The 11,453-nt window shown below is 47.1% G+C and overlaps 1 pseudogene across 1 annotated transcript; it reads left to right on the forward strand.

The window, feature by feature from the left end:
- Positions 1-4,746: 4,746 nt before the first annotated feature.
- On the forward strand, positions 4,747-7,014 carry LOC308573487 (myeloid-associated differentiation marker homolog pseudogene; annotated as a pseudogene). The gene has a single exon. The product of its transcript is annotated as a myeloid-associated differentiation marker homolog pseudogene (transcript).
- Positions 7,015-11,453: the final 4,439 nt, after the last annotated feature.

An 11,453-nucleotide genomic window follows, 5' to 3' on the forward strand; every position in this document is an offset into this window, starting at 1 on the left:
AGTGCATACGAATGCATATATTCCTGAAATTTATTTTTTTAAAAATGCATTATATTTGGGCATGTTACTTTGCCAAAATGTGCAGAATAGTCAAAATTTTGCAGAGAGGTATGCTAGGAGAAATTTGCACAAAATGCTGATGAATTTTCATGAGGATGTTAAATAAAGTTGGGAAATGATGTGCAAATGGGGAGAACTGGACTTAAGACTGGAAGATGAAACTGAGAGAAACCTCAGTGGACATATTTGCCTGTCCCTAGCTGCTGATCCACCATAGGGATTTGAATGGGGGAGGCTGAAACAACTGGACAGCATTTGCTCAGGCAGCCAAATGTCTCCCTCTCCTGTTGTTCTCTGGTGATAGTGGTGAAAAAAGTTAATTTTTCACTATGGTTCCTGAGGAGTAGGTTCCCATCTCTGTTGGATGCCATTGTGAATCAATATGGCATGCTGAACCTTCTAATTTTGTTGGTTTCTTAGACATCCCAATCACTGCCAGGTACAAGGTTGTTAGGCAATGAAAGAGAGGTCTACTGCAGGGGTCAGCAAGGTTTACCTCGCCTGGGCTGGTTCACTCCAGTGGAGATCTCTCCGTGAGCCAGATCACGCGGGCGCTTTTTCCAGCGTCTGCACAGACACGATTTCCAGCGTCTGCACAGACACTATTTCCGGCGACGCAGAAGCGAGTCCCTGTGCCGCACTGCGCCGGTTTAGCTCAGCGTGCGGGGACTCACCGAGTAGGTGGTTCGGTTCGGGGGCAGCTCATGGGCCGGTTAAACGACGCTCATGGGCCGCAGGTTGCCGACCCCTGGTCTACTGCTATCAGCACAATAATGGGTGAATGGTGGAGGCAAAACTGAAGGACCACGGACAGCTCCGAGTGAGCCACTTGCTCTGACAGTGATTGAGAGTCAACCGAGACCCTTTAAGCCTCTGCCTCCAGCCTCCGTCCTGCAGGCTCCATCACCTGGTCCATGACTTCAGAGCCTCTGACCTGAAGATGGGCATTCCTCTGTTCCACAGCCTTCCTTCTGCTGCACTGCCTGCACTGGTTGTGAGCACTGGGAAGGATCTTGTTGCTCAGAGAAGGGTGCCTGTGAGGGTCCGGGCTCTGGTCTGACAGGTCCTGGTGGGGTGATACGATCCTCTGGGATTTTCTGTTCAACAGCCTCAGATTCAAGAGTTTCTATTCATCAGCCAGCGCAACTCAGCTCCAAATAAAATAAAATCCTTCACTCTGTGGAACTTCTTTCTTGGTGAGTCAGGCAGTCCCATGTTGAAACCCCCACAAATTTCCACCCACATATCTCCTTTGGCCTCGGGTTTTTGGCCTGCACTGACTTCCTTCATTCCAAGGACAGATCCCTTGGACTTCCACAGCATCTGGGAGACATCCAAAGACCTACCAGTGACTTCAAGGAGCTTGCTCAATACATAACCTAAAATATTACATCATGCTGTCTGCAAATGTTTTCATTTTGTTTTTCTTCAATGGGTGGAGAGGGGGATGTCAGCACAGAGAAAGGGGTGGGGTTGGGGGACAGCCTGAGTTGTTCTGGCTAGAAATTGTATCCACAGATGCATCCATCAAGGCAAAGCAGCTGGGATTCCTCTCTGAGCCGCAACTAAGCGTTGGATATATGATTTTGCTGGATCTGAGCCAAAAAGAGAGAGATCAGCAAGAAGAAAACGGACCCATTTCCAAGACCTCCTGGAAGGGAGGCGTGTCTATAAAGTGAGATCCCTTTTTATTCAAAGGTACAAACATTTAAAAAAAACCTTATTTGCATAGTAAGAAATTTGCTCAGGGTACCGTGTATGGTCTCCTCTTCACAACAACCCTGCAAGGTAGTTAATGATTGTCCACTGATTGCTTCACAGCCGATTGAGGATTTGAGCCTTGGTCTATCCATGCCAGGCTTTGCACCCTAACTGCTACACCACACCCTCTCTCTCCAGATGAAAAGCATTGACAGCCACTTTCCCACAAGTGCCTGTTCTCAGTGGCATTGCCCATCCCACTTCTCGTGGCATGGGGAGGGGTGGTTTGGAAGGGGGGTGACAATTGCTCAGAAGTGTACTTTGCTGTTGAATCCAATGAAATGTGTTGCTACAAACAATAGTTGAGCTATGAGATTAGGTCTTTCTTAAACTTTCATAAACAAATCCACAGAGTGGGTCCCACAGCCAACTTGGAAGTTAAAAGAAGAGGGCAAATGAGGGCAGCCATAAAGGAAGATGGTGTCAACAAGAATCTGTAATCAGAGGAATAACGGCACGATAGGAAACAGAAAAAATAACCCCACACAGCCCTCCATTTCTACGACTGTCAAACATGCTGCTTTTGAAGCAAATACAGTGGTACCTCGGGTTACATACGCTTCAGGTTACAGACACCGCTAACCCAGAAATAGTGCTTCAGGTTAAGAACTTTGCTTCAGGATGAGAACAGAAATCGTGCTCTGGCGGCGCGGTGGCGGCCATTAGCTAAAGTGGTGCTTCAGGTTAAGAACAGTTTCAGGTTAAGAACGGACCTCCGGAATGAATTACCGTATTTTTTGCACCATAACACTCACTTTTTTCCTCCTAGAAAGTAAGGGGAAATGTCTGTGCGTGTTATGGAGCGAATGCCTGCGGGTGACGGGGGGATCTGCTGCAGTCGTGAGCAGAGGATCCATGGTTCCCCTTCCATCCCTCCTCCGTGGTTACAAAGCATGGATCCACATGGATCCTCAGGATTTTTGCATTGGGCTACTCCAAACTCACTGTCAGATCACATGTCTGTGGCCACAGCATGAACCACAAAAATCATATATCCACTATTTCATTTAGAATATTTTTTTTCTTGTTTTCTTCCTCTAAAAACTATGTGCGTGTTATGGTCTGGTGCGTGTTATAGAGCGAAAAATACGGTAAGTACTTAACCCAAGGTACCACTGTACTGAAATCGGGGAATATTTGGCAGCAGGGCCATCTTTACCCGGGGGTGCAAGGGGTGCGGGGCACCCGGACATCAAATTCTGGGGGGCCATTGAAACGTATGCCTTTTATATCCATGGTGCAATATTTAAGTGAATAACCTACTGCTGCTACTTTTGTTTTTGTTGTTGTTAAAAAAAGTTATAGAGAGGATCCAAGAACAGTGTCCCTTAATTATTACTAATTTGGAACTACCTTAATCTTTTCAATTTGTTTTGTTTTCAATTTCAGGGTGTATTTTGAATCACGTAGAATAAACTGGTGCCTTTGTTTGCTATACCTGGTCTTGGCAATTACAAGTCACCCCATTTGCTCTCAGAACAAAGGAGTCTTTGGGGCAGAGTCTGGACCATCCCAGGTGCTGGATTCCCTCCCAGCTTTGATTTGTCCAAAGGCTCTTAGTTTTCCTTCCAAAGGCCTTGCAAAAAAACAACACACCTTTGGACTGAGCTGTCCTGGTAAGGGAGGCCTTTGTGTGATGTGTGCTCTTCCTACCTTGGCTCGCAAACCCAGCCAAAGTGCAAACGGTCTCAGCCACAAAGTTGCAGGGGAATATATGGAGCAAGGGAACTTGGTGGCTCCAAAGACTACAAAGATTTTAGCAACTGCCATGAAAATAAGGGTCCTGGTGGTGCTCCCTACATTTTAAATAGTCTCATACTTTTTTTTTTCTTGTACTGCTTAGCTGCATTTGTAGCATGTTTGTACTTTGTACACACTTTGCCAAGACTCATGGCTTGTGCAAATTAAAACCTATCTTATCAGTGGAGCAATATATGGGCAACAAGAAGTTGATCTTGTCCCGTGAGACGGCAATGGGCACAGCAGAAGTGTCAATTGTGCCTCTTTAGCAGAGATTGTCTCTGTTTTATGTTAACTATATCTCGTGGAAATCAATGGCCCTATTTTGCATGTTTTGGGTGTGGTGTTCCTAAATAACTGAACGTTCAGATAATGCATTTGAGTTTCGTCTGTTTTGCAATAAGCAAGCCGAGATCCAGTATATGAGATTAGATATTCCACTAAACCAGGGCTGGTGGGGCCTGTAGCCCTCCAGATATTGTTGGACTCCAGCCTGGATGCAGAAAGAAAGAAAAAAGCTACTGTGTATGAAATGTTTCTCACAGAAGCACAGCTATTTTCCATTTTATTTTACTTTTTGCAATTTTGCAATAATGCATCTGTATGATGAAAGTGAACATAAGCATGCACACACTAGTGCATTATGCTAGCTCTAGCAAACCTGATTGATGAGAATCTTGCAAACCTGCAAAGCCAACATATATCCCCATTTTCAAAGTTCCTGAATTTATTACATTTTTGTCCTAAAATGTGCTTCTAATCAAATTTCATAAGTGCCCAAAGGTGTGTCTATCACTCCAGTGTTTTTGCCTTATTGACTAGAAGGCAGAAGCAGGTATACTTATTGCGGAGCAGAACACCTGGATGCTTTTTCCTTACAACTTCATTGATTAGAAACCTACTCTGAGCCTCCACTGTAACAAAAAATACCCATAGTTTTAGATGTGGATTGTTCCCAGTTTCACCTGCAGAAATCCCTTGTTACCTGTAGTCCTGTGGTGGGGGCAGGTAAACCCAGTGCTATTTTTCTAGACCATAACTCACCATGAATTCCTTTCTTATAATGGCAATGGCGCCCACCTGAGAGCTGCCGGAACTGAGTTCCGTCTTAAAAAAAAGCCCTGGGTAAAGCACACAACCAGCTACAAAATGAGGGCTTGGACGTGGTTACTTTTTAATCCTCTGTCATTAATCATCCACCTGCCTCTCACTTCCTGAACAGGTTTCCTGCTCTGAGCCAGAAAAGTATAAAATCTAGGGCTCAGAAATCCAAACGCTCTCCCTCCTCCTCCTGGCCTGCCCTGGGGCTTTCTCTTAGCCTGACACACCCTATGATGCCATCATCTTCCAGGAACTGCTTTCTGCCTTGAGAGACAGCTTTTGTTTTTGTGTCATTGTTTTCATTTTTAAAAAAGTTAAGTAGACGCGACATTGCAGGAATAATGCTGCGGCTGTTTTTCTAGGGCTTCTCGGCTTCTCCCTCCGATTTCAGCAGAGACCTTCCGCACCGCTTTCACTTGGGAGCTGCAAGACTCAGGTTGTTTTGCCCGTTGCACCACCAGGTTCCCTCCCCCTGGAAGGAGGGATAGCCAAGCCCATCCACTCCAGCTGGGCGTTCCTGCTCCTCGAGGCGTCACCCAGACTTGGTGCCACACGCACACACCCGCTGCGCTCCGTCACCAGCTTTGCAGCCTTGCCCCCACGCCGAGCAAAGCTCTTTCTGCTGTCTCCTTGGCAGTGTGTCAACACGCTTGGTGGGCCAGCTCCTCTGCGTCAGGGGCGCCATGCCAACACTCAATGCCAGGTCGCTGATCTCTCCGCTGGGGATTGTCCGGATATTTGAGATCTTCTTCTCTTGTACAGCCTTCAGCTTGGTGTCTGTCCACAGGAACTATGCTGGCTCTGAAGGCGCCTGGTCCATGTTTACCTGGTGTTTCTGTTTCAGCCTCTCCGTCTTCGTTGTGGTCGTGGAGTTCATCGGCGTGGCCCAGTCGCTGCCTCTGTCCTGGCAGGACTTCACCTCTGCCTTCTCCATGTTGGCTGCTCTCATGATCTTCACCACCTCCATCCTGTACCCATCGGTCTTCATCCCAGACCGGTGCACGGGTGACTGCAGCTACGAAGGGATCGCCACTGCTGCGTCTTGCCTCTGCTTCATCACCTACGCCATTGAAGTGAGACTGACCCAGGCCAAAGTCGGAGAAGTCAGCACTTTCCTGGCCACCATCCCCGGCCTCCTGAAAGTCTTTGAGACCTACCTGGCTTGCCTCATCTTCTCCTTGGTGGCCAGCTACCAAATCTATGCAGAGAAGCCCGGCCTGCAGTGGTGCCTGGCCGTCTACTGCATCTGCTTCATCGTCACATTGCTCATTGTCATCCTCACCATCGGCCGTTGCCTTGCCACCCTGCCCATCCCCTTGGAGAAAGGTCTGGTGGGCTTCAACAGCTTGGCTGTGCTCCTGTACCTCACGGCGGCCGTTGTATGGCCCATATATGCCTTCGAGGGTTCCTCTAGGCCTTCAACATGTTTCAGGACTAACCCGGAGTGTATCAAATGGAACAATAAGCTCGGGGTGACCTTTCTGACCATCTTCAACCTCATTGCCTACATTGTGGACCTCGTCTTCTCCACCAAGATGGTTTTCTTTACCACACCAGCTTAAGCGGGCTCACCTGGGTAGGACCGAAATCACTTAGGAATGTCGATGGTGTTCATAATGTGTAAGACAGAGAGGCCACCACAAGACTTTGCCCAGATTCTTTTATTGGGTGGTTTTTGTTTGTTCATCTCTTTTTAATACTAATTTTCATTTTAGAACTATTCCGTGCATGGATTGAACCTGTCCTGCCGAACCCTGCTTCCTGAGGGAGCAAACGCCACCAGCACATCATTTCATATGTTTTATATGCAGCTGTTAGAGATACCCTGCCAAGTCTTGCTGAGAGTTTCTCCGTGGAAAGAGAAAGGGTTTGCAAAAGCCCAGTCAGTGATTCTGTATCAGCTGCTGCTCCCCCTACCACCACCAATAAGGCAGCTATCTGGTAAGAGGAAGGGAGGTGTTTGCAGGAACGGAAAGAAGAACTTGGGCATAAAAAAACTGAGAAGGGCACCGGGTGCAGAATCCTATCACAGCTAAATCTGGCACCTTGGCAAGAGGAACTAATATTTCACCTTTGTACGAAGGTGGTGATGCATATGATACTATTTGCACAAACACAGCTTACTTTACCTGTTCCTGCAACACACACATCCGGCGTCTAAGAACAAAGGCTGTATGTGTTTTTCTTCCAAAACTAATGTTTTTTCCTCCCAATTGATTATTCAAAATTAATTTGATTAATCTACCAAGCTTTCCTTAATTGCTGGGGGTGGGGCAACAGAGCTCTTATTCAAACATTCCTTGTCTCCCAGGATTTTAGCTAAAAAAATAATAAAATCTATGGCCTTTTGAACTGGGCAGGGGTATTGTTTTGTTTGTTATTATGTGGTGTATTTTTATGTTTTTACGCTGCAAACAGCCCTGTTAATAACAGGCACAGTCAGCAAAAGGATTCTGTATAGTATGAGGGCTGCCAGTGATCCGTGATTCTAAATTTACAAGTAAACCATGATCCATGCCAGTTGTGGCAATTAATTAATTAATCCCATAGGGGAGTAGAGATATACCCTGGGTCTTGCTTTAATTGTGCTAAGATGGCCCTCCAGGCCAATGTTGCTCTGAAAAGTGGGTTCAGGACCTCTTTACGTTTAGCTAAGAATGATTTCTCCAGGCAAACGTAAAGAGGTCCTGAATCCATTTTTGAGAACGACGTTGAAAACTTGGCAGAAGTGGGCACACTATCTGGTACCATCCTGTTGCCACTGCTGCACTTCTAGTTTCACCAGTGTTTCAAGAACTTAGACAAAAGCACAGCAAGACAGAGGGAGGAGGGAAGACAAAGGGGCTGCATAGCATAAATGACTTTTTTGCAGCTGGTCAGTTCCTAGGTAGCATTCAGTTGAGAGCTAAGCTGGAGGGAACGTGTCATAACCGACTGCAATTAATCAATAGACGGACTTTTGCAAAGTTCACTCTGGAGAGCTGCATCCAGGGAGCTTAGCTTTTTTTGAACACTGCTGCAGGTCCAAATTTGAAAGGTGCCCTAACAGTGCTGCACCAAGCCCTTTTATCTATGGCATTTGAATATAGATTAAGGGAAGGGATCTAGGATGAGAAATTCCTGAGAATGCACGGAACGTAATGCAGTTGAAACGCCCAAGGAAATTGGATCTCGGTGAGATTGCGAGGGGCAATGCTTTAAATGGTATACCATCTCTTAAGTTCTGTCACATGAATCCAGCTCAGAGTATGCTCTTTTGGAGAGAGTGCAACCAGGTTGGCATGATGGTCCAGAAGGTCCTGGCCTATGGTACAGGTGTGGTGGGTTCAAGTGTTTCAGGAGATTGCACCCATTGTTAACTGGATTTATCTGCCCTGACCTCAGTTTAGCCCTTCTCGCAATACTTCTGGAAATTGTGAATGCCTTAATGCAAGTTCTAATCTTGTACTTTATCGCAGTTACCCAGCAAAAGATAGCCCATCTTTGATAATTCTTCACATAGTTCTCCTTGCAGGGATGATGGTCCAAAGTCTGGCCTCTCGTCCTAGTTGAAAAAATTATGCCAAGGAATAAGGTAACGAAGGGTGAAAGCAGGAGGGACCAGGTTGCAGGTACATGAGACTTCTTCTTGCCTTTTGTGGTGATCAGAGGGTCGGCGGTTCGAATCCCCGCGACAGGGTGAGCTCCTGTTGCTTGGTCCCTGTTCCTGCCAACCTAGCAGTTTGAAAGCACGTCAAAGTGCAAGTAGATAAATAGGTACCACTCCGGTGCGAAGGTAAACGGCGTTTCCGTGCGCTGCTCTGGTTTGCCAGAAGTGGCTTAGTCATGCTGGCCACATGACCCGGAAGCTGTATGCTGGCTCCCTTGGCCAATAAAGCGAGATGAGCGCCGCAACCCCAGAGTCGGCCTTATAGTGCAACCACCACCTCTCAATAAAAACTTTCAAGTTACATTTATTACTGAGATACCTCTCCTGCTAAGCAGTCACTGGTGGTCATTGCTTAATGGATGGATTTAGTGTGCTTTTGAATTTCCCCTTCTAACATGTAGTAAAATGCTATGCACTGCATTGTTATGGCTATGTATTGTATGTATTGTATTGTATGATGATGTGATGTGTGGATTTGTAAATATATATATTTTTAAACTGAAGTTGCAAATAATTTTACTTAAACTTTCTCAAACTCTCTCTTTCTAAAGGGATGGTTTGAATCTGGCACCGGTGCCTGGAAATTATTTAGCCATATGCCCAGTGAGACATTAAAAAGGTTCTCCTTTTGTATACTGCCCTTCATCTGTGGATCTCAGTGTGGCTGATATCAGGTGATCAGAAAGACTGCCTCCGTCCAATGGCCTGACTCCATATAGGACCATTTCCATGCCCAATGTCAGGCTTCGAGGAAACGGCTTCCTCCCTCCCTGTGGCTGTGGATAAGCGGAACAAAGCAAAAATAGTCCCTTACCAGTTAAAGAGATTTTTAATGTTCACAGCGAAAGAACAAAGACTCCATTCTCGGAGGAAAGGTGCTCCCAATTAAGGTTTCTACCCACTTCTCCCCGAGCCACCCCCATCACTTCCTTGTCTGGCAACCTGATGTTGCAACAATTGGGCCTTGTGTGTAGCTACCTTATCTGTTCTCCTTGACCTTGGACTGATCTGTGGAACACTTTCCAGTGAAAGGGAGTCTCTCTCTCCCTGTTCTTCTTCTCCTAGCTCAGGCTTCCTCAAACTCAGTCCTCCAGATGTTTTGAGACTACTATTCCCATCATCCCTGACCACTGGTCCTGCTAGCTAGGGATCATGGGAGTTGTAGACCAAAAAACATCTGGAGGGCCGAGTTTGAGGAAGCCTGTCCTAGCTGTTCCCCACTCAGTTCTGCCCAGCTGTTGTCTTCAGAACTAGGCCCCTCTGCAAACCACCGCTCCCAATTTATACTGCTCCACTGCTCCTGGGCAGCTTCAAGATTCTGGTCAGGAGCAGGGGGAGGAGGAAGCCCCCACCATTTCTCATCAGGGTAGCTCTCCTCAGCCTGGTCTCTGACACCCAAATACTCTATGCATGCCTTCTTCCAAATATGAAAAAAGACTTCTGCCAGTGTCCCTTGATAGACCATGGTTGGTTGGTTTCATTTCTTCCAAGGATCTCAAGATGGCATACATGGTTATCCTGTTCCTCATTTAATCACCTGTGGTGCTGTGGGTTAAACCACAGAGCCTAGGACTTGCCGATCAGAAGGTCGGTGGTTTGAATCCCCGTGACAGGGTGAGCTCCCGTTGCTCAGTCCCTGCTCATGCCAACCTAGCAGTTCGAAAGCACGTCAAAGTGCAAGTAGATAAATATGTACCACTCTGGTGCGAAGGTAAACGGCGTTTCCGTGCACTGCTCTGGTTCGCCAGAAGCAGATTAGTCGTGCTGGCCACATGACCCAGAAGCTGTACACCGGCTCCCTCGGCCAATAAAGCGAGATGAGCGCCGCAACCCCAGAGTCAGCTACGATTGGACCTAATGGTCAGGCGTCCCTTTACCTTTACCCTGTGAGGTAGGTGAGGCTGGGAGGCAGTGCCTGGCCCAAGATCATCCAGAGAGCTCTTTGAGCAAGGGGGGTAATAACTCTGGTCTCCCAGGTCCTAGTCCAACACTGTAACTCCTACACCACTCTGACTTCTTTTATTCATCCTTTGGAGTCAAGAGTTCATTGGAAGTGTACATGGTTTGCATGCAGATGGTACCCAGATCCATCCCTGGCATCTCCTGTTGAAACCAGTGAGCCCTCCAGACGCTGCTGCACTCTGATTCCCTCCCATCACACCTGACTCTTGGTCCTTCATGCTGGGGCCAATGGGAGGTGAACTCCAGAAACAGAATGAGAAGAACAATAGGTTGGACTAGTTGGGCCACTGGTCTGAACTGGTAGTAGAAGAGCCTGCTGGATAAGACCAAACGAGGCCCATCTAGAGCAACATTCTGTTCTCATAGTGGCCAACCACAGGCGTGTAGAATACCTGCAAGGAGGACCATAGAACAAGAGCACTCTCCCCTCCTGCAATTTCCAGCAACTGGTGCTCAGAGGCATACAGCCTCCAGCAGTGGAAGTACAACATAGCTGTTATGTTTAGTGGCCACTGATAACCTTGTCTTCCAAGAATTTACCTAATCCTCCTTTAAAGCCATGCAGGTTGGTGATTCTTGCTGCCTCTTGTGGGAGTGGATGCCATACCTTAATGATGCATTTGGGAAGAAATCTTCCCATTTGCCTGCCTCCAGTTCTCCAACATCCACCTTCCCTGCGTGTAAGTTGCCTCGTGTTATGAGAAAGGGTGAAAAAACTGTTCTCTACTCAATTTCTCTTCCCTTCTTCTGTTGTGATCTGAATACAAATGAGCTGACATAATTAAATAACCGAGACTGAACAGAAGAGGAAGCTTTCCACGTTCCCTTCCTCAGAGCACAGGGCCGGGAGAGAAGGAGCAGATCCTCCTGGGCCCGGCGGCTGATGGCACCTTTGTGCAGCATGCTGTAAGCTGGCTGATGTGCTAAGTGCCTTTTAAATGGCACCTTTTAAGCCGCACTGGCTGACCATCTGCTGCTGAACCAGGTTCAAAGTTCTTCTATTGATATACAAAGCCCAGGACAACATGGGTGCAGGATACCTTGGGAACCACTCGAACCCTTATATTCCAGCTCAATCACTAAGATCATCTCCCTGAGTTGGTGAGGCTCGTTTGATGACAACAAGAAACCAAGCCTTCGGTGTCATTGTCCCAGTCCTGTGGAACACCCTGCTACTGGA

The sequence above is a fragment of the Podarcis bocagei genome (genome assembly GCF_964188305.1).
Source record: "Podarcis bocagei genome assembly, chromosome: 14".
Taxonomy (NCBI): domain Eukaryota; kingdom Metazoa; phylum Chordata; class Lepidosauria; order Squamata; family Lacertidae; genus Podarcis; species Podarcis bocagei.